General features: G+C 43.9%; 1 protein-coding gene across 7 annotated transcripts in view; it reads left to right on the plus strand.

Moving 5' to 3' along the window:
* Nucleotides 1-23,128, plus strand: part of LOC124615403 — a 494,346-nt gene that overhangs the window by 87,698 nt on the left and 383,520 nt on the right. For all 7 annotated transcript variants that reach the window (XM_047143247.1, XM_047143248.1, XM_047143249.1 and 4 more), the window contains exon 2: nt 14,503-14,568. The gene's annotated coding sequence lies outside the window, so the exon portion shown is untranslated. The remainder of the gene's footprint in view (nt 1-14,502; nt 14,569-23,128) is intronic.

Raw genomic sequence — 23,128 nt, forward strand, 5'->3', positions numbered from 1 at the left:
TGTAATACATATCAGGCTCGTAACCTAATATTTTCCGAAAACTCGTAGAATCATTGAATTCGTTCCGTTGCAGATATACATTGCCCAACAAAAGTGAAAGATCCAGAATAAAAGGTCGGATGTCGGTGTATCTTCATACACATACACAAGCCATCGGCGGGTATGTAAATAACGAAAGTTGCAATTTTCTGTGACAGGAAGAACGACAACGAGAGTGCATTAGTGTTGTTAGCTTGGTTGATAGGGTATATAAGGGCGCGTGAAAAGCGTCAGCGATAGTGATCACCGTGAAGGACGCGAAGACGCCGCGTACACGTGTGAGACAGCGTTATTAGCACCTGACAAAAGTTTGAAAAGGCCTCTTTGCAGATCTCTCTATCTGGCTTGCCACCTGGCTGGCTGGTCGAATCGTACAATTTCCACATTTGTGGGACATTCGGATGTGGTGGTGGTGGTGCGATGTTGGACTGCACGAGAACGTGAGGGCAGGCGTCTTGTCGTCGAAGTTCCCGTCGATCACGGCTGACCACCACAAGGGACGTAATCGCTTCACACCCTAGAACAAGTAATGGAATTCCAGTGACATTCTCTGTTGTTTGGCACCACTGGTCAGAGACTAGCAGCAGCCAAACCAGGAATTACTCTCCGTTGCGTGGGCTGCCGTTAACGTACGAGGAGCGGCTGTGTTTGCAGAGGTGCCGTGCCCGGGAGGCACGGACTGTTGATACCTGGCGTCGCATTGTGTTCAGTGATGAATCACAGTGTTGCACTACCCCGGATGACCACCGTCGGTGAGTATGGCGGCGAACTGTGGATTGGTACAATTCTCCCACTATTTTGGAGAGGGACACCTGTGTTACTCCAGGCATCATTGTGTGGGAAGCCATCGGTTATGGCTTTCAGGTTATCGTCAGTAGTGATCGAGGAAGCTCTGACGACACAACGGAGTGTCACGGACATCTTGCGTCTTCAAGTGTTAGCTCTCGTGGGACAGTCTCAGGTGTCCTTTTTCAACAAGAAGTGCTCTTCCACACGTGGCACTTGTCTCAATATACTGTCAGTATGCTGTTGAGGTACTCCCACAGACACTCGTATTTCTTCCTGTTGCAAGCCTTCACAGTGCCTCGGGTAGTATTCATAATACCGACAATCAAATTGGAGATAACTTTTACTCAAAGTAGACTGGATTAAAGCCCTTTTCCTACACGCATATGATTTCTGCCCATTGTGCGATCGCAAGCAGACTTGATTGACGTTCATAAAAACACTGCTCTTCGCGACTAAATTCGACGCGTTTCACAACATTTTGTGAATTACTGGGCTGAGGGCTGATTATGTACAAGACTGTGGATCTTCGTGGCAGCACTTCGTTGATATAGGGTTCTCGATGTTTCGACATGTGACAGTTATACAACTTGATGGTATAAGAGTGTGCCATCTCATACGGCATAACAGTATTCACCGAGAACGTCAGCTGGCCTTGTCCGTTCTGAAACTTGCAGTGGTACATAGTTACGCCACTTTTGTCCAAAAAGCAGTCTCAAAACATGAATTTTTCGATCTAGTGCCGCATATGTAATTCTTCAAGCTTTTCCGGCGAGGCGTTGTCATGTTGATTAATCGAGTTTCTGCCGGTATATCGAAATATCGTGCGGAAAAGACGCGAATAACCGGCAGAAATCCGATTAATCAACTTGACAAGTCTCGCAAATTTGCAAAAACATTTTATTATGAGAGAGAGATTTTGCAATTGTTACATTGTAAAACTTGTTTTTAGTTCGTCACATTCTCGAGAGAAGATTAATATCGTGCGTTAAAAAGTGGAGAAATGCCGCCCCCCCCCCCCCCAACCACACACACACACACACACACACACACACACACACACACACACACACACACAGACGCGCGCGCGCGCGCGGTCAGCACCAGGAGTCAAAGACGTGTCGTCAGACATCGTAGGCACGTAAGCACGTAAACTGATAACTTTGTTCCTTTCTCGCGAAAAAATTTGATAAATGATTGCATTCATTCTCTCGTAGATCACTAAAAAAATGAGATGACGGGCCTAGTGCGTACAAACAAAATTTCCTATCTTCAAGTGTTCTAACGATTCAATGACCTTGACCTAGATTTTATTTCGAAAACGGGAACGTAGAGAGAAACACTTCCACAGGACTGACTTTTTAGAGTAGACGCCAAGTAGTATGCTGTAGCTCTTCGAAATCAGGGCTTCGTGAGATCTGGACGCAGCTAGTAAATTGCAGAAATTAAATGGCCTCCATTAAAGGAGTCTCATGTTTAATGTCCGTTTAGCTAGTGCAGCAACACACAATTCAGTGCCATTGTATGAGAGTGAGTTTGTTAAACAGCAATTTTAAGATATTCTCACAACGAAAATTGCAAGCGGGCATCTATTAAGAGTCGGGTGGGGGCACAACCCACAACCCTTCCAAAACACTTGTTCATGGAAGCGCTGACACAAGGAGCACCATCCGACCTCGTAGGCATCTGCGATAGCTGGTCTTTAGTTGCAATATTTACAGACTGCTGCAGCGAACGGTAACTTTGTGTCACAGGAGATAATATTCTGGGTTTATGATTTATGTACAAAATTGTTTCACTGAATGTAGCGGTCACTGTTCAAATGGTTCAAATGGCTCTGAGCACTATGGGACTTAGCATCTGAGGTCATCAGTCCCCTAGAACTTAGAACTGCTTAAACCTAACTAACCTCAGAACATTCCATACATTCAGGCCCGAGGCAGGATTCGAACCTGCGACCGTAGCAGTCGCGCGGTTCCGGACTGAACGTTCACTGTTCATTGTGCCTTCCAAGAATGCGATGAAGATTGACGTATGTGACAATGCACAGCCAAACGTACTTTTTGTACTTAAAAAATTGACGAAAATAGTCTCGATTGCAAAAACATTTATTTTGTGATAACCAGTTTCTGTAAGTTTTTGACCATCCTCAGATCCTCATACCACAAAGGTTGGCGGTAGCGGTGAATGGAGCCGGTATTGTAATTTCACGCACGTCAGTTGCTCAAAGTTGACGTTCGTAGAGTTAAAACACCCGCTGCATTCACCACCACCACCGCCACCTGGCACCGCCTACCATCATGGTAAGCGGCATCTCTTTCCCCACCCCCTCATCCTTTTTGGCCCACCCATTTTGTTTTTCCTCTTCCTCCCCCCCCCCCCCCCCCCACCCCAGATCTTCCTTTTTGTTCCCTCCCATCCTTTTGGGTGAATGGGAGTGTTTGACCGTATTGTGACTTCCTCTCAACAACTAATAGTTACCCGACATTTTGTTACTAATTTTATGGTTAAATAGTTCGGCGATGATATGTGGTATGTGGCAGTAAACTTAGCGCCCACTCCAAAAACTGTGCCGATACAAACTGTCATCAGTGGGACAAGTTATGCTGTGCTTTTTCGTTGTTTCAGTTGACAAAATAAGTTACGAAACTTGTTGAGTAATTGTAAAGTGTCAATCATAATGAAGTAATACTAACGATGCAGAGAGGACAGCACTTTGAAAATTGCCCGCGGATGTGGAATCGGTTTTTCCTCCTGCCGAAAAAAGTAATGCTGCTGTGTTAAGATTAAGTTAGCGGTAAAATTCTAAGATGTAGCACATTTTAGACATTTCCACAGACTAAGAGTCAATAAGAATCTTAAGAAACTTAGTGGTTCGAAAAAGGGTAAAGCCCAAGGCGCAGATCTGCCGAGATTACATGGGCTTCCTAAGGTCCACAAGGAGGACGTACTTTTGCTATCTATAAGTGATATTGAGTTTGCTGAATATTATTTGACTAAGAATTTAGCCTCGCTCATGAGATTTGTTGGTAGAAAGTGTTCTCAACACATCCCGAATACGCAGATTTATCAGCAGGCTTAAGGCCGATGCTTAGCTGCTCGGTTTTGCTAGATGCTTGTATCGTTGACTTTATTCAGCAGAGTTCTATCCGCAGAGTCCTTATTCATAATTGCTATCCATTCGACTGACAGATTGTAACCTTCATTCAGAATGTAGTCTCCAACTTATTTTTTATTTAATAGGGACTTTTATGAACAAATGGGCATGGTTGCCTTGGGAATTACCCAGCAGTGTTTTTTAATGGAAGATTCGGAGGAGGAGACATTGGGCCGTCTAATTTTGAAGCCCATCATCTCTTGGGGGGTATCTGGATGACACTTTTTGTAATGTGATCTCATGACGAAGAGAAACTTCAGCAATTCTTGGACCATCCGACCTCCATTCATAAGAGCATCCAATTTTCCATAGAGCTGAAAAAAGTGTCTCCCTTCCATGGATGTCTTGGTTCACTACAAAACTGGAGGCATTCAGTGATGCGGTGTCTTTCGGTGGGAGCGGACATCGACCATCATATTGAGCAGACCAGTGGTGTCCTCTGTACACTTCCACACGGTGCACATACGAATGCTGATAAGGACACTCTACAGATAGTACTAAATACTTAAAGTATTTAAAGGTAATGGCTATCGACCATGGAAGATCCGAAAGTTTTTGCAGTTCATTCAAGGGAAGGCGAGTGTCCGATCTCAAGAAGCTGAAGAGAAGAGGTTCAAGTTAATGGCATTCCTATAGTTTGTAGGGAATCTGTCTCCTATCCTCTCTACACATGAAGTCCGGGCTATTTTTCTGCCAACATTGTAGATAGCCATGTTCGTCGACTGTGAAGAATGACGTGATTATATGGAAGGCAGCCAATAGTTAGCTCTGAGACATCGGTGCTGTTCTCTGTTGACTATAATTTGAGACAACGTCCTTTATTTGTGCGTTCTGATACGCCTTTTATACAGCAGTGTAAGGATACAGCATACAATCAAACTGAACAGAACATGATTTCATACAGTCCACACTTCATACGGTCCACAGTGTGTATCCACCCATAAAACTTTAATACGTTTCGTGTTCCCTAGCTAATATTAATTGAAATTTAAATTAAATTTGTGTCTAAGTAGTTGGTTTATGTAAATCAGATGCATAGTAGCTCTATAATTATTCTATTTCAAAAATTATACTCGCAACGGGTTGCTGTAACTCCCTAGAAAGTAACTAAATAAACTGTTCCTAACTGGTACCTATCCGAATAAATATGCCTTATGCTTTTTAGATATAAGATGGATGGGAGCGCGGCTCTCTCATACCGAAAATTGCTGAGCTGTTTGCAGTCGAATTATTAGGTGAAGGGCGAAGTTTGGTGATGGCCGAATTCCCGAAATTTTGTGGATTAAGTTATGCAACGTGTAAACGTGACGATTCACCTTCTTTCGCAAGGAAGGGACATAGCGTCACTTTCTGAACACCCTAGTGGGAACACGAGACATGGCCTCAGTGTCACACGGTTCCCAGTATCTGTTGTTACTTGTGCTTCAAATGCGCATTTCATCCATATCGTATTTACACTCCGTGTGATGTCACCATGGATAGTTTGGTGCTGATGCATGGCTAAGCAAAGAGCTTTATCTGCTACTGCAGACGCAGCGCCTTCTTCCATAGATGCTGCTGTTACTGCTGCCTCCAACGGCTGTCACTGCAGCAGTAATCAAAGTCTTCCACTAACACCGCTTTCGCCGTTTAGGAGATGTTGTCAGCGTGCAGAATATTACACTGTAGAGACATGAACAGGAATGGTAGCCAAAACTGTACGTATCAAAGTCAGAAGATACAAACTAAAAGGGAGAAGTAGTTAAGGAAAAGAGAGAGAAAGATGGGGCTCGCAACAGACAAATGTTTTAAGGGGCTCCGGAACGCCCTATACTTGCAATGTTAAAATAACGCTTATAAATTACATCTTTCCTCACAAAGTGTTTGAGGTAGGAAGTTGAACTTTTTACAGATTATTTATTGGAATATGGGCTACAACTTAACACAGGGATTTTACAAAATTTTAGTTCAGTTATTACAGATGATTTTTTTTCAATTGTAATGAAAATTCACATTTTTTTGCAATTTTTTATTTATATATTCAAAAATATACAGTTTTTTGGAAAAAGGCTGTGTTAAATTATGCAGAAGGTACTGTGTAACATTTACTGAAAGTTTGAAACAAATATGTTTGGAAGATCCTTAGAAAACATGTAATTAGTATGAGAAAATAAAAGTTTTGGGAATCGAGCGACAAAGATTGGATTAACTTTTTAGTGCATTCCAGGTCCATAGGATGGATTATCTTCATCCTCTGCAAACTCCTCCTCCAGCTTCCTCTTGTTCCTCCTCCTGTTTACTCTTGCTTGTATTTCTAGACTCTTTACAGCCCTGTCTGCAGCCCGAAGGCGTTCCTTGTCTAAAGCAAGCATCGCTCGTTGTTGTGTTCGTAGATTTTGCTACCATTTTCTTCAGTTGCAGTTACTGCAACACTGTTCCAAAAGGTGGTCATGTATGAACACTTATCACATTTCAGTTGTATTTCACTAGCAAGTCCTACGTGCTTTATTATGGAGAGTTCCAGACCAACTTCACTACAATGAATACATCTTACACAGTTTGAAAAAATTCCTTTGAGAACCGACATATCAAATATTTCATTCACATCCGATTCGCCCATAAAACATTCATAGTTTTCACTCATTGAACCAAGCTTCTTCTGTGAAGTATTTTCTTTCCCACTTTGACTGCTATGGGCAGGTGTACTTGAGAGGTTAGGTTCACTCACTTGGTTATCGTCTTTATTGTTTACAGTAATAACACATACCTTCGGCTTTCCAACATTTCTCCTTTTCTTAAAAGCCTTCAGAGGATTTCTAATAACTTTACTTTTACTCATTATTATACTTCAACAAAACAGAGACTCAAGAAACAGAATTAATTACGAATATTTTCGAGATAACGACAGAGAAAATAAACATGAAACAATCGACAATCACAACAGCGATATATATTGAACCATCACAGGTTATCCACAACACATACTTTATCTCACATCACTAAAATGTACCTGATGAACACGGACGTTAATAATAACACCATTTGACAGCAGTTTAACAGCGCCACAGTAGGTCACGCCCATGTAGAACACATTTCAAAAAAAAATTTAAAAATAGTTGTAGTCTTCGGAATTGAATAAATTATGTATCTATTAAAAGGTAATAGTCTGCAGATTCAGAAAACGCAAAAAAGTAAAAATTGAACTTTTCATGATTTTGAGCCTTTCCGGAGCCCCTTAACTCTTAAAGTGGAAGATGCAGAAAAAAATTTTGCGATCGTATGGTTCTCTAAGAGATTGACAAGTAGCGTCTGCTTGCACGTTGCACTCAAAATAATTCCATACTTGGTTAAACAATTCTGCGCTATTACCATGCATAAAAAATTGTCGACTTGTTACTTCTCGTAACTGTGTGGTTTTAATACGTCATAGATGATCCTTGAAAAAAGTTAAAATTCACTACTATTAGTCAAAAGAAAAAGTAAAATAGTGGTAAGTTTACTTCTGGAAAGCAGTTTTAACTCGGGAGTCAAGAATTCTGAGTGGACCTTATTCGACTTTGAGCCCCAAGAAAGTAATAGTTTCTGGCATTACTTATTTTTGTTGGTGCTTAACAGACGACGACGACGACGATGATGATCACTATCATTATCGCAATAACAAGTTTCTTGATGCTGTGCAACTATTTGTTTTCAAATCGATTTTAGGCTTAAAGGCCATCGTCAAGTAACTACAAACTGTCTTTCACAATTAGTGGTACAGCCAGTTTTTATATAAAAACATAATTTAGAGATATACAAACAAGAAGTCGAGCTTACGCGCTGTTTTCATATAAACAGAATATAGCTACTTCTTTTAGGAAGGCGATCATATAGTTCTATAGTTTTATCGTAAGATTAAACGACGTAAATATACAGCTAAATTAAACAGACTGAAGAGGGGTAAAGTGTGAACATGGTTAAGTAAAACAGTGACAAGATTCCGTGTAATTTTTACCAGTTTGACTGTGTGAACGTGAGAAGTCTTAGTCCGCACTAAAATTATTCAGCAGGAACATTGTTGCGATGTGCATTGTATTTTACCAGTGCAGCTTAGATAGGGAGAAAGATGACAGTGTTGGAAACAGTAGTTGCCAGCACGTGGATAAAATGTCTTCGTTCATCTAGATTTTTCTGTTTCTTTGTATTCGTCGTCTTTTTGTTAGTCTTCTTTTTATCTTTTTCTTCGTCCTCATGTTCGTCTTGTCTTTTTTCCCCTATTTTTTTCTTTTACCTTCTTCCTTTTTGCATCACCTCAGTCTTTCCCTGCTTGTGAATTCGGCCATTCTACAAATTCCAGCTTTTGTGGAGCTGTTCTCAGCAGCTGTCGTGCGACAGTTTGGTACTCACGTGCCAGCTTTGGTTTTCCACAATCTTCCATGCGTTGTATATGTTTTCTCCGCATATTCGTTATTCCTTAATGTTACCCTGGCATGTATGACCTTCAGTAATTTTTCTGGTTACTTGTAACTGGAACGGAATGAATTTTCGGAGAGTTATATTGCTGTAAGAAATCCCTGCTTTCACGCTGCCCTTTGTAAAATTGACAGTTCAGGCAGCGAGAATTCCATTAGCTTGTTACATTTCATAAGTTGAGTGGCAGTGAAACAAACTCGTTTTTAGTCTTTTCTGGAACTGTCACAGAATATCGACTGTTAGGTTATTTACTCGAGTATTGACTCCGTAGCAGGATCGAATACAGGCACCGTTTCTGAAATTACTTTCATGATCCGAAATGCAATGCTTTCTTACTATCAAGTAACGTATCGCTACGTACCCCCTGGTAACGGCCAGGCCCAGGGAGGGGTGATTACCCGAGCTGATACCTTCCGAAAGTGCCGTTGGGACCCTCCGTCCGTTTCTCGGGATGTGTGGCCTGAGGTGTGAACAATCACCTAAGGCGGGAGTGCCCTCAGAGAGGGCCCCCACAAGGGAGGAGCGCGCCATCGGAGACGCCGGTAATCATGGGGGATTCTTCAGCAATGGTTTCCTCGTCTTCCACTATGTCTGCTCACAAGCGTAAGTTCACTGAGTCTCAGCCACAGACAGTTCTTCCATCGTTGCCACAGTTCCTTGTTGTTTCTCGGTCTGACGAAGGTCACGACCTCTCCACGGCAACCCTTTCATTATTCAAAAACATGTCGACGCAATTGCAGGTCCTGTAAAGTCTTGTTCCAGATTATGAAATGGCACCTTGTTGTTAGAAGCAGTCAGTGCCCTCCAGGCACAAAAATTGCTGCGTTCTTCGCTGCTACACACCTTCCCTGTCCGGGTGGAAGCGCACCGCACTTTAAATTCCTCACTTGGGGTCCCTCGACGGATTGTCCGACAAGGAAATTCAACACTACCTGTCTGACCAGGGCGTAACGGCTGTTCATAGTCATGAAAAGGGTTGACACGAACGTCATTCCAACCCGTACTGTCTTCTTGACATTTGACATAGTTCAACTCCCATCGAAAATCAAAGCGGGGTATGAGATAATTTCCGTTCGCCCTTACATCCCAAACCCTACTCGTTGCTATCGGTGTCAGCGGTTCAATCACACCAGCCAGTCGTGTTCCAATCCGGCCAAATGCGTTACGTGTGGCAAGGATGCCCATGAGGGTGCTTGTCCACCTCCATCCCCTCGTTGCATCAACTGTATGAGTGACCACGCTGCTTCCTCTCGAGATTGCCCCATTTTTAAAGGCGAAAAGCTCATTCAGGAAATCAGTGAAGGAAAAGGTGTCGACATTTGCTGCTCGAAAATTATTCGCAAGTCGAAAGCCCACTGTGCCTCAGACAGGAAAATACAGCACTGTCCTTGCCTCTCGTCTGCCAACAAAGGAGGCGACCTCACCTTTAGTGCCACGGTCGTCAGATCGGCCAGCGCAAAGATCGCCCGTTCAACCTCACCACTTTCGCCTGCTCAATCTATGGCTCACCCTTCATCGGGTTCTGCTAAATCTCGATCCCAAAAGTCATGCACCCGGACTTCCAAAAAAGAGCATACCCGTGAAGATTTTTTACGTACCCCAACTTCACAACCATCGGTTCCTCCTTCATCTAAACATCATGTTTCCAAGAAGGCTAATAAGAAACCCAGTTCCTCTCCTTCTCCGCCACGGCGTGTCTCATCTACAGCACCACCTGGCGGTAGCCGCCCTCGGCCGTCTTCTGTGTCGCCGAGGTGGACTGCTGGCGGCCGATCAACCGGCCGATCGCTGGTGGCAGGAGCTGCTCCTGAACAACCTACGGATCAGGATCTTTTGCCTTCGGCTGAGTGCCGTTCCACGCTGTCGGTCGCAAGCTCTGAGCAGTCGTTGAGTTGACGGCAACCTTGGTCACATTCTTCCATTTTCTGTCCACCCTATGTCCATTTTCCACTGGAATATCCGGGGCATACGAGCCAATCGGGATGAATTGACGATCCTCCTCCTATCCTTCTCGCCGGTCATCTTCTGTCTTCAGGAAACAAAACTGCGTCCCCACGACCGCTTTGTCTTCCCCCCATTTTCAGTCAGTCCGATTTGATCTCCCCTCTGTTGAAGGCACTCCAGCACATGGAGGACTCATGATTCTTCTCCATAATACTCTCCATTATCTCCCAATCCCCTTAAACACTTCCTTCCAAGCAGTCGCTGTCTGTCTTTCCCTTTCTGGATACACCTTCTCTCTTTGTATTGTATGCATTCCATCGTCCACATCAATGGCACGAGCTGATCTCCTTCATCTTCTTGGTCAGCTTCCACCCCCCCTATTTGCTGGTTGGGGACTACAATGCCCACCACCCGCTTTGGGGATCTCCACATCCTTGTCCGCGTGGCTCACTATTGCTAGACCTCTTCCACCAAGCGGATCTTGTTTGCCTCAACACTGGGGACCCTACATTTTTGTCTGCCTCCACGACAAATTTCTCTCATTTGGACCTTTCGGTCGGTACTGTTCCGCTAGCTCGGCGCTTCGAATGGTTCGCCCTTGCTGATACACACTCGAGTGACCACTTTCCATGTGTCCTTCGATTGCAGCCACAACTGCCATATATGCGCCCGAGACGCTGGAAGTTTGTCCAAGCCGATTGGACACGTTTTTCGTCTCTAGCGACATTCGATGACCGTCACTTTTCTAGCGTCGACGATGAGGTCACTCATATTACAGACGTTATTCTTACAGCTGCGGAACGTTCAATACCACGCACCTCCGAATTGCCCCGGCGCCCCCCAGTTCCTTGGTGGAACGAGGCATGCTGTGACGCAATACGTGAGCGGCGACGTGCTCTTCGCGTTTTCAGACACCATCCTACATTGGCCAACTGTATCAGCTATAAGCAGTTCCGTGCGCTGTGTCGTCGCGTCGTCCGCGATAGCAAGAAGGCAATCTGGGACTTCTTTACTAGCTCATTTAACACCTTCACTCCCTCCTCGGAAGTTTGGAGTCGGCTTCGACGGTAATCAGGTGCGCCTAGTTTCTCCCCGGTCTCTGGGCTCACTGTCGCGCATGATACATTAGTGGACCCCGTTGCAATTTCTAACTCATTGGGTCAACACTTTGCTGAGATTTCAAGCTCTTCAAATTACCCGCTAGCGTTTCTCCCGAAGAAACGTGCAGCGGAAATGCGACCTCTTGCTTTCTCCTCTCAAAATCGCGAAAGCTACAATACTGTTTTCTCCATGCGGGAACTCCAACATGCACTCTCTTCTTCTCGCTCGTCCGCCCCAGGACCGGATGTTATCCACATCCAAATGTTGTTGCATTTATCATACCATAGTCTGCGAATTTGGACCGGCGGTACTTTTCCCAGACGATGGCGGGAAGCTATCGTCGTTCCTGTTCCGAAACCTGGAAGGGACAAATATCTCCCCTCTAGCTATCGCCCCATTTCTCTCACGAGTAGTGTATGTAAGGTTTTGGAGCGTATGGTGAATTGCCGTTTAGCTTGGTGGCTGGAGTCCCGCAGTCTTTTAACACCTTCCCAATGCGGTTTCCGAAAGCATCGTTCTGCAGTTGACCATCTTGTTGCTCTCTCCACTTAAATCATGAACAATTTTCTCCGGACACGCCAAACAGTAGCAATATTTTTTGATCTGGAGAGAGCATACGATACCTGTTGGAGGACAGGCATCCTCCGCACACTGTTCTCTTGGGGCTTTCGCGGTCGGCTGCCCCTTTTTCTTCGCGAATTTATGGCAGAGCGCACATTTAGGGTGCGGGTGAACACTACTCTCTCCCGTACTTTCTCCCAAGAAAACGGGGTACCCCAGGGCTCCGTGCTAAGTGTTGTGCTGTTTCCATTGCCATAAATCCAATTATGGGATGTCTCCTTCCTGATGTCTCGGTCTCCCTCTTTGTGGACGATTTTGCGATCTACTACAGCTCTCAACGGACCAGCCTTCTTGAACGACGTCTTCAAGGCTGTCTCGATCGCCTCCACTCTTGGAGCATCGAATCAGGCATCCGCTTTTCTCCCAGTAAGACCGTTTGTGCTAATTTTTGGCGTCATACGGAATTTCTTCCACCTTCCTTACATCTAGGACCTGTCCACCTTCCGTTTTCGGACGTCGCTAAATTCTTGGGTCTTATGTTTGACAGAAAACTGTGCTGGTCCTCCCACGTTTCCTATATTTCGGCTCGCTGTCTGCGATCCCTCAACACCCTCCGTGTCCTGAAAGGTACCTCCTGGGGAGCGGACCGAGTGGTCCTTCTCCGCCTCTATCGCGCCTTAGTGTGCTCGAAATTGGACTATGGAAGCATAGTTTACTCCTCTGCTCGGCCGTCTATTCTTCGGCGTCTCGACTCTATTCACCACCGTGGATTACGTTTAGTGTCTGGAGCTTTTTACACCAGCCCTGCGGAAAGCCTTTATGCTGAGACTGCTGAACCTCCGCTGTTCAATCGGCGAGCTGTCCTTCTGAGTCGTTATGCTAGCCATTTGTCTTCCATGCCTGCTAATCCGGCCCATGACATTTTTTTCGACGCCTCCTTGGATTTAGGGTATGCAGGCCGCCCTTCCTCCCTACTACCACCGGGAGTCCGTTTCCGTCAACTGCTCCATTCTCTTTCCTTCCGCTTTCCTAAAACTTTCTTGACAACTTGGGGTACAGCACCGCCTTGGCTCCGTCCCCGGACCTGCCTGCTACGTGACCTTTGTCAGTCTCCCAAGGTGGTACCCCTTCACTTGTTTATCGTCGGGCATTTTCTGCTCTATGTGCACAAATGAAGGAAGTCACATTTGTTTACACTGACGGCACAAAAACATCGTTTGGTGTAGGGAGTGCCTATATTGTTGGCGACACCCCAAATCGATTTCGGCTTCCCGACCAGTGTTCGGTTTATACTGCGGACCTTTACGCTGTTCTCCAGGCTGCCCAATACATCCGTCGCCATCAGCGGATACAGTATGTTATCTGTTCAGATTCTCTCAGCTCTCTCCTCAGTCTCCAAGCTCTCTACCCTGTCCACCCTCTGGTCCACCGGATTAAGGACTGCCTCCACTTGCTCCACTTGGGGAGCGTCTCGGTGACGTTCCTCTGGATCCCGGGACACATTGTTATCTGTGGAAATGAGGCGGCCGATATAGCGGCCAAGGCTGCAGTCTCTCTTCTTCGGCCAGCTATTCGCACGATTCCCTTCGCCGATCTACGGAGTGTTTTATGTCGTCGTGTTGTTCTTTTATGGCATGCACATTGGTCGACACTTCCCCATAATAAATTGCGGGACGTGAAAGCTCTTCCCTGTGCTTGGACCTCTTCCTCCCGAACGCTTCGTCGGGAGGAGGTAATTTTAACTAGACTCCGGATAGGGCACTGTCTTTTTAGCCATAGACATCTTTTAAGCAGCGATCCTCCCCCACTTTGTCCCCATTGCTCTCAGCTGTGGACGGTAAGACACCTTTTACTTGAGTGCCCCTATTTTACTCCGTTACGCGCCCGTCTACAGCTGTCGCCTGAAATATCGTCCATTTTAGCAGATGACACGCGCTCAGCCGATCGCGTTCTCGAGTGTATTAGTGCCAGTGAGATGACGTCAGTCATTTGAAGCTCTTTTTGGGGACAACCAACCCCTTTTTGCAGTGGTTGTTTAAGCTTTCCGTCTGCCGTTTAGTTTCTCCAAGTTTTTGAGTTTCGTTCCCATTGCTGCTGGTTTCCATTTTCGTTTTTTGCCTTTTCATAAGTCACAGACCGGGCGCTAATGACCATAGCAGTTCTTCGCCATAAAAAAAAAAAAAAAAAAAAAAAACACGTATGTATCGCTACTTCTAGGTGTTTATCTTTATTTGAAGATAACTAAAAACCTCGTTATACGAATCTTACTAACCTACTCGGCAAGCAAGAACGTGGCTTAGCCACAGCTCTTACTTGAAAATGTGGTAAATCATTTTTCAGTGAATTAAACTAATTGTAATGACAATTCTGATCAGTTTGTGCCACGTTTGTTAGTATATCCATGATTCCGTGGGAATTTAGAATATTAAGACTAAGAGACCTCTCTTAGTCACAATATCTTGTAACCATTTATTTTGTTGCAGGAATCGCAGCAGCGCCAGATACAGCATGCGGTGAAGAGGGCTTTACGCTGATCCTCTATCTTTACGGTAAGAGGCATGAAAAATAATGAAAAAATCGAGTAGAAGAGCTTGTGTTGACAAAATGTCTTTCCTTCTTTCATTTGGTACTTCCATATAAATCAAGGTTTCTGCTGTCTTATCTTGTAAGGCTTTTCTGGACAAATATCAGTTTTAATCGTTTCACTTCCTCATCTTCTTCATATTCTCATTCCGTCTAGGTTTGTACCTCGCATCTGTTGCATAATGTTTCAACCATGCCTTTCATTACAGAACTTTCTGATAGATTCTAAATGTTATCACTAACGATTTGTTTTCTACCTCGCATCTGTTGCATAATGTTTCAACCATGCCTTTCATTACAGAACTTTCTGATAGATTCTAAATGTTATCACTAACGATTTGTTTTCTCCAACCTAATGGTCTTAATTGGTCAAACATATCTCGTCCCGTACCACCAGGAGGCTTCTAGTCGTCTACGGAGACACAGTTGGTAACTCTAGTTCCTTTGTGCAGAAAATATCGAAAAGTTTAATTAGCGAGACCTATTAAAACTGTGAAAGTCTTATCGTGAAGGAATTTAGGACGGATAACGGAAGAATTTCGCAGACTAACCTGCAAAGAGATTCCCCTCTCTGGTTGCGAAATTAACTATGTGGAACCAATCACTTAGAAACCTACTTGCATTCTTCTGCGATGCAGAGTTAAAATATCGCATGTGCTGCTCAGTTCATCAGTCTTGTGAACTTGTGCTATCCGTGTAATATTTTTCCAATTTAGAATATTATTTCGTCTCTACTACAGCTTGACCAGGGTGTAGTATCTAAACTCATCGACTCGAGATGCTGTTGGCCATAAATGCCTGTCTGATAACACCTAAGATACGATAGATATTGAATGCCCTGTATGTTTTTATGTAGGACTTCTTGGAACACAATACTGGGTCTGTAAGTTCTTGATTAATATTTTAACATAATAGCCTCAGACTATAATGGCGTCGCTTTTTATGTAAGAGTAATGTCGAAAGAAATAGTTATCACTCGTAGGTCGTGTTAACGTCAAAGACGAATTACTTCCCCGTAAAGAGGAAGACGCATGAACTGCCAGAGAACAATATAGATATATCAAAAAATGTTTTGCATCACCCCAGTTCCCAGAAAGACATTGACTGTGGATATTGTATCACAGACACAGTCCCTTTGACTGTTCAGAGATGCCACTAAAGCCGCCCAAAGATGTAAACAACCATGCGTGAGCAGCGCCTATTAGACTGAGGGGTTCCAAAAGCCATCAGTTCGTCATTCCACCAGGAAGGAGGTACACGGGCCGTGTTTCTGTAGTTTAACTATGCCTAGACGGTCAGTACCGCAGTTCGATGGCGTCCGCATTGTTACTTTGTGCCAGGAAGGGCTGTCACCGAGGGAAGTGTCCAGGCGTCTCTGAGTGAACCAAAGCGATGTTGTTCGGACATGGAGATACAGAGAGAAACAGGAACTGTCGATGACATGCGTCGCTCAGGCCGCACAGGGGGTACTACTGCTATGGATGATCGCTACCTACGGATTATGGCTCGGAGGAACCCTGACAGCAACGCCACCGTGTTGAATAATGCTTTTCGTGCAGCCACAGGACGACTCAAACTGCACGCAATAGGATGCATATGTGCAACTTCACTCCCGACGTCCATGGCGAGGTCCATCTTTGCAACCATGGCACCATTCAGCTCGGTACAGATAGGCCCAAAAACATGCCGAATGGACCACTCAGGATTGGCATCACGTTCTCTTCACCGATGAGTGTCGCATATGTCTTCAACCAGAGAATCGTCGGAGACGTGTTTGGAGGTAACCCGGTCAGGCTGAACGCCTTAGACATACTGTCCAGCGAGTGCAGCAAGGTGGAGGTTCCCTGCTGTTTTGGGGTGGCATTATGTGGGGCCGACGTACGCCGCTGGTGGTCGTGGAAGGCGCCGCAACGGCTGTACGATACGTGAATGCCATCCTCCGACCGATAGTGCAACCATATCGGCAGCATATTGACGAGGCATTAGTCTTCATGGATGAAAATTCGCGCCCCCATCGTGCACGTCTTGTGAATGACTTCCTTCAGGATAACGACATCGCTCGATGTTCTCCAGACATGAACCCTATCGATCATGCCTGGGATGGATTGAAAAGGGCTGTTTATGGACGACGTGACCCACCAACCACTCTGAGGCATCTACGCTGAACCGCCGTTGAGGAGTGGGACAATCCGAACCAACAGTGCCTTGATGAACTTGTGGATAGTATGCCACGACAAATACAGGCCTGCATCAATGCAAGAGGACGTGCTACTGACAAGGGAACCTCCCCATCGCACCCCCATCAGATTTAGTTAAAAGTTGGCACAGTGGATAGGCCTTGAAAAACTGAACATAGATCAATCGAGAAAACAGGAAGAAGTTGTGTGGAAGTATGAAAAAAATAAGCAAAATATACAAACTTAGTAGTCAATGCGCAAGATAAGCAACAACACGGATAATGTGAGCGCAGGAGCGCCGTGGTCACGTGGTTAGCGTGAGGTCCTTGGTCCTTGGTTAAAGTCTTCCCCCGAGTGAAAAATTTAATTTTTTTTATTTTCAGATAATTATTATCTGTCCGTCCGTCCGATGCGATCACTTTTAGGAGTGATTATCACATCCACAAGAAAACCTAAATCGGGCAAGGTAGAAGAATCTTTTTACCCATTCGCCAAGTGTACAAGTTAGGTGGGTCGACAACATATTCCTGTCATGTGACGCACATGCCGTCACCAGTGTCGTATAGAATATATCAGACGTGTTTTCCTGTGGAGGAATCGGTTGACCTATGACCTTACGATCAAATGTTTTCGGTTCTCATTGGAGAGGCACGTTCTTTCGTCTACTAATCGCACGGTTTTGCGGTGCGGTCGCAAAACGCAGACACTAAACTTATTACAGTGAACATAGACGGCAATGAACGAACGGACATATAATAATTGTCTGAAAATAAAAAATTAAACTTTTCACTCGAGGGAAGACTTGAACCAAGGACCTCCCGTTCCCCAGCTGCTGACGGTAACCACGCGACCACGGCGCACCTGTGCTCAGAGTATCCTTGATGTTGCGTATCTTGCGCATGGACTACTCAGTTTGTATATTTTGCTTATTTTTTTCATACTTCCGCACAACTTCTTCCTGTTTTCTCGATTGATCTGTGTTCAGTTTTTCAAGGCTTATCCACTGTGCCAACTTATAACTAAATCTGATGGGGGTGCGATGGGGAGGTTCCTTTGTGAGTATTAGAGGTACCATTATGTACAGCAGTCTGGAACACCACCTCTGAGGGTCTCGCTATATGGTGGTACAACATGCAATGTGTGGCTTTCATGAACAATAAAAGAGCGGAAATGATGTTTACGTTCATCTCTATTCCAATTTTCTGTACAGGTTCCAGAACTCTCGGAACCGAGGTAATGCGAAACTTTTGATGTGTGTATATCTTCGTGGTCATATACATTTCAGATTTCCTACGCTGGTTGCGGAAAAATGATACTACAAACGCCCTATTTTGAGAATCACTGGAAATTAATTGGTGGACGTGGTTGTGCAATGATTGGAAGTGCAAGCCACTTGATTCGGCTGTGGTGCCATCTACAGCCAGGCAAGATGAATTAAATTCCCTCCTAGACCTTGACATAGCTCTTCATATCGCGATAGCAATTTTCAGTTAAAGTGTTTTAAGTAAATGATGTACTTTGTTTTAAGAGACAAGTTTTTATTCTTCGTGACGGATCGCTCAGATAGTTTCGTAAAATAAAATCAGTTATGTTTGTAACGATCTAATTGTTTGCAACTCGCTAGCGATGAAACCAACGGTCGTGAGGTGAACAAAGTGCCTAGCTCTACCCTAGGTACAGTCACATCGGATAGTTATGTGCGGTGATTGCTGTCTAGCCGGCCGGTGTGGCCGTGCGGTTCTAGGCGCTTCAGTCTGGAACCACGTGACCGCTACGGTCGCAGGTTCGAATTCTGCCTCGGGCATGGATGTGTGTGATGTCCTTAGGTTAGTTAGGTTTAAGTAGTTCTCAGTTCTAGGGGATGATTACCACAGATGTTAAGTCCCATAGTCCTCAGAGCCATTTGAACCATTTGTTTGCTGTCTATTGGTTCCTGAAGATGGCGACAGCATTTACAGTAGTTGGAGGGACAAAATGATAGATCTGACTTCTAACATTACCCAACATGGGGGTGCTATGTTAATGCTGAGAACAGCTAAGAGAAAGAGGGAACTACAGCCATTTTATCTTAGAACTGATTTATTGGAATCTCTTCTCAAGCGGAAGCTTGTGGTATGAAATTTAGGAACTGAAGGGGAAAAGTTCTAGACAAGACCAAAAGACTAATGTAGAAAAGGATATTTGGCATCGAAAGTACTGTTCAAAGACACTGTGTAGCCTCCCGCTAGTTGTTAGAAGTTAATTGTCAACAAAGGTTAAGCCAACAGTAAGTCCGTTTACAGTTTACTCTTAGAAATTCTCTGTAGTAGACTGTGTTCTGGAGGTCTCGGCCGGAGTCCAAACTTTTTCATTATCGTTCGAATCGCGCACACTAACAATTTTTCCTTTATTGCATGCATAGTGGCAGATTTTGTTACTATAAGGGTTTAAAAATTGAGCTTACCACTAAGTGGCTTGTCTCTGCCTGGTAATGAGCGTCACAATAATTTTTGTATAGTCTGCTTTCGTACTGGCCTCTGTAACTGTCGGCAGATGGTCGCTTACGAAAGTTGCCTATTTTTTCTGAGTGAAACCCTTGTCTGAGAATCGGTTCCCTCTTGTGAATTTGTGCTATTTAAAAAACGGCTAGACCGGTTTTATGAATTTGCAATGAACTAGTTACATCCTGCGTAGCACTTCCATAGTCTCTCTCTCTCTCTCTCTCTCTCTCTCTCTCTCTCTCTCTCTCTCACACACACACACACACACACACACACAGTTTTTATGACTGGTGCAGGATTTTACATTTTTCCTTTTTTCATTTTGTATAAAGTGCTCAGGCACATGTTCGGAGCATCAACCAATTACATGTTGAAAAAAAATGCTTGTTACAGCGAATAGCAGGTAAGCCCAGTGCTAAACATACTTTATTGTTCAACCTTGGAGGCAGTCGTAACTTTTCGCAACGCCATTGCCATTGCCGGTCACACTGCGTTCTGCGGATGTCACTGCTTACCTGTCACCGTTCTGGCAGGTGGCTTAGCGACGTGCCTGGCATTTGCTCTCACCAAATTAGCATCTGATAAGCGCCGAAATGCCAGGCGTCCCACCCACATACCATCATTCCTAGTGCATAGATCATTGTGCATTTCACTAATCTTCATTTACAAAGGGTAATATAGATGCAAGTTATTTGCGCCCGAAGAGCATTAGAGAAATAACGTAGAGTACACTTACACAAACACTTCAGAGTATTCAGTCTGGAACCGCGTGACCGCTACGGTCGCAGGTTCGAATCCTGCCTCGGGCATGGATGTGTGTGATGTCCTTAGGTTAGTGAGGTTTAAGTACTTCTAAGTTCTAGGGGACTGATGACCTCAGATGTTAAGTCTCATAGTGCTCAGAGCCATTTGAACACACTGTTTTCGATGCTCGATCTGAAGACCCAACTCTCTCTCTCTCTCTCTCTCTCTCTCTCTCTCTCTCTCTCTCTTTTCCCCCCAAAGACATAAGATCTGTTTTTAAACTTACTGTCGTTTCACGGATATACACTTTCCCCAACATTCTGGGCATTGCCTCCTTGAAAGTTGATGTACTAATATGTAACTTGCGTCACTGGTGGGAAGTGACACTGTAAACACCGTCTAATTTAGCTTTCATCACGTCACGCGTATTTCCATCCAAAAGCAAAATAGTCTCTGAATGGTGCTGCACTTCTTTCATCTTGTTGAAGACAACACAACTAAGTGGAATGGCTGTCAAATCTAAACTGTCCCACGAATCAGCTTAAATTTTGCATAGACATCGTCTGACTCCAACCCGGCAGTCGATGGTTGCTCACACTTACGTTGGGCACAGTCATCTTCAAGCAAGGGTGCTTAGTAAACCGCCCTGACAGCAACTACTTCAAAATGCCGTTTATTACAAGCCTTTGTGAAAAATAAAGTGACTAACGATGACGAGGACAGTTCGACGAACGTAAGTAATCACACAACGTTGACAATAAATTACTTCGCGCCATGAAATCACGGTGAAAGAATATGATTTTGTTACTCGCCAACGGTTTTCACAAAAGTATCAGGTAGTTACACATGACAATCTGGCCGTTTAATTAATGCCTTCCAAAGAATAACCTACAAAAGAATATTGTAAGGATTACCATAGATGAAAAATGTCTTTATGCATAACTTTTCACTCGAGAATTTCTTCTTAACCTGGATACTTACTGTACTTTCAGGCCTAATTCTAAAGACTAGGAGTGTAATTTGATTTTTTGTCTTTTTCTAAATATCTTAGCAAATTAGTTAGTTGCAAGGAACGGATTAAATAATCGTATAATGTAGCATTTCGTTGTAGTTGATAATGAGTTGTTGCTCGATTTTTCTCTTTTGGGCGACGCATATTCGTAAATTTCCTAGTGAGGCTTTTTCAGATCAGTCAGATTAATTTACTCTGACATTCTGATAACTTCACTATTTCCACCCCCCTGCCCGCACATCCTCTTTTGTGGTACCTGTCGATCAGAAAGCAATGCAAATCCTAGTTGGTGTTAATTCGCCATTACAAGTGTTTTCTTGGACTCCAAATGATGTATAAAGATCATATGGAATGATAAAGTTTAATCTTAAAATTTCTTATCTATCGTAAAAATGGGGAAAATGTTTATTGTAATTATAGGTAGTTAAATGGGAAAGTTGTCAAACACAATACTCTCGACGTGGGTAGTACATCGTATGGTTTTTTTTTTCCCACGTGTTGTTAAATTTACCCATACAGCTTTCGCTTCTAGATCGTGTCGCGTTTTTACGTACCTACGGCTTCGATGCGAGAATCAAAATGAAGAGCGTTCAGTGCTACTACCGCTGACGTGTTACCAAATAACGCCAATAAAAACAGGCAGCTCAGTGCTAAGCTTTACAGTCTTGTTAAGTTGCTTTTCGCTTTTAACGACCCGTCCGTAAACCTCTGAAAGCTTAAAAGGCTTACATTTGAAGCCGTAAGGTCCTTTATACCCGTAAATGACAGCAATTCATAGTCTAGTGGTATACTACATTATTCGTCGAATCCCTCACGATATTTGGGCACCTTTCTACCAACGAAGAGACTTTCCTTGTACCCTGAACAGGACCGTTCTTTCTGTACCATGGGAATCCATTATCCCAAGATCGTGGGAATCCTTCAGTCAAAAATTATGGTATGTATTTTGTTCTAAGAGACAAAGAACGTGAAAGGAAGGCAGTAAAAAAAAGAGGTATATCTAGGCATCGAACAAGAATTAAAGAAAATTAAGGAGAAATTTGGAAAGGGAAATGCTGTTATGATACTGTCACAACATAGGAACTGGAAGATCAGTTGAACGGACTGCATGGTGTGCTGAAATGGAATTACGGAGTAAATATAAAAATAAAAGTAAACCGAGTGTAACAGAGGGTAGCCGAATTAAATAAAGGGCGTGCTGAGGGGATTAGATTAGAAAATAAGGTAATAAAAGTAATGAATGTGTTCTGGCAAATGCGTGTTAGATTATCACTGCAGTGTTTACTGTACAATCTTTACTCAACATGCCATATACCTCTAATTTCTGTTGTTTGCCCTCTTTTCAAACCTGCAAGCTCTAGAGCATTCCTTTGTAACTAAAACGAAAAGGAGAAGCGTCTATTGTGCAGTCTACTGAAATAACGGAGTATCCACAATTCGCTCTCTTGTCTTGTTCTTCGGGAATTTTTGTATTTTACAACATCTTTTATGGAACTTCGTGGATTTTTTCGTGGCGTCAGTATCTCTAACCACCAAAGCACATAATGTATATTTTAGTTCTAACACTTGTTCGATCATATTGTCTGCTGTCATTGAACAAGTTCTTTACACAAGAGGACCACACCCTTTGTTTTGCTTTTATATCTTGGTAATCCGTAGACATGTCAAAGTATAACCTGTCCTTTGCAAGTCAGTTTCAGAACCTGGTATAATGAGTTAAAGGCACAATTTCTACTCGCCCGTAACATTAACACCAAGGGAAATGATGCAGTGATGAGACAACGCACTCTTCTTGGGGCGGACGACAGTGAGATCGCCGTGGAGCCATCTAGCTCTAGCCTTTCCTTGGTTTCCCTAAATAGCTTAACGATGAACGGCAGGGTAACAGTCGAAAAAACTCGAAATTTTTAGATATGTATATTCAGTGAAGAATTATTCCCCAAAATATTATGCGCGAACTTCAAAAAGTAATCATTCTGTAAGCTTTTGAAGCCGAGGATGCACTATGCTGAGAATATGTGTAATGCTATTTCACAGAACTTGATCGGATGATAATCGTCAACATCACTCCTGTCCTTCTGGCAAGCATTCGTGGTGCTCTTGGCAGCGCGCT

The sequence above is a fragment of the Schistocerca americana genome, chromosome 5 (assembly GCF_021461395.2).
Source record: "Schistocerca americana isolate TAMUIC-IGC-003095 chromosome 5, iqSchAmer2.1, whole genome shotgun sequence".
NCBI lineage: Eukaryota > Metazoa > Arthropoda > Insecta > Orthoptera > Acrididae > Schistocerca > Schistocerca americana.